Source organism: Anneissia japonica, unplaced genomic scaffold, assembly GCF_011630105.1.
Source record: "Anneissia japonica isolate Jap-2015-1 unplaced genomic scaffold, ASM1163010v1 scaffold287829_len2072220_cov186, whole genome shotgun sequence".
NCBI lineage: Eukaryota > Metazoa > Echinodermata > Crinoidea > Comatulida > Comatulidae > Anneissia > Anneissia japonica.
In genome coordinates this window covers 282222-283627 of record NW_022716075.1, presented here as the reverse complement: position 1 = coordinate 283627, position 1406 = coordinate 282222, and positions in this window count along the sequence as shown.

The following is a 1406-nucleotide window of genomic DNA, read 5'->3' as shown; positions in this document are numbered from 1 at the left end:
AATACTAATTATTATAACGAATTGTAATCCCTGTCCAAACTATATTATCATTTCATTTGACAAAACATTTGACATGCCTAAATATGGTCATGATAACATCCCATCATGACCTTATATAGGCACATCATGATTATATATGAGCATATAATCTGGACAGAGTTTTAGTAGACCAGCTTGGCATCTTAGCTCAGTTTATAGAGCAAACGAACGGTAATCGGGGAGGGTGGGGTTTAGAGTATTGAATTCGAATGCCTGGCTATACATTATGTACATAACCAATGATGTCGGTCATAGACTAACGTTATCAGGTTATCGTGTTTGAAAGAATACATAACAATAAGAGCTATATGATTACAATATGATATGACTCTAAATTCGAATGTCACATTTCTGTACTTTGTGATCATCGCTGCGTGTTTAAGCCTTATAATCCGAGAAGTATATCAACCGGCAGGTGCTGTAGAATCCGGGGTCGACATAAAGCTTAAATGCATAATCACAAGACAGACAAATGCTTTGTTGTGTAGTTTTGATTAGTTAAAGCTGTCTTCGCCCATTACTCACCTCACTAACTAATTTTCATCATTTACATACTTGAGTACATCTGTCATAGTAGATACGTACGGTATATATGCTGAAACTATTCATTGTTATGTGTCACCGCCTGCGTATCATCCAGGGATATAAAGAAAGCGTACCTGGATCTACCTGAGTCAAACTTATTAAAAATGAAATGATTGTATGAGACTTAATGCTACATTGATAGTTTTGCTCATTGAATTTCAAATGACATCAATCATGCGATGGATGAACTAGATTCTACGTTGTGGTCATATAGATACATGATACAATGATATTATTATATAGCTAACATTCACTAATATTTATTGCAACGAATATTTCGACTACCCCTATAGTCTTTGTCCAACCCTTGTATATGTGATTTACTACTTTCTTTTAAATTTCATAATCTTTATCTGCGGTAGTAAATATGTATTTGGCTTTGGCTGTGCAAGTTACTAATCGATCATAATGAGCTACTGCATAGTAGGTCGCATTTTAATGGAATTGATGAAACAAACCGCAATACCATAATTGATATTATCCCATACCTCTGTGCACTAACCTCATGAAACTACAGGGGCTTCGTTGTAAATCACTCTGATTGGGGGAAAACCTTCATTCTATAGGAATTGGCACTAAATGAGTGCGCAGCACATAATCAATTCACTTAACATGGATTATGTGCTGCGCACTCATTTAGTGCTTAAAAAGGCAAAGGAGGGTCTTCGAAGAGATTTTTAAAATATTATATTATTATTATTGTTATTGTTATTATTATTATTATCATTATTATTATTATTATTATTATTATTATTATTATTATTATTATTATTATTATTATT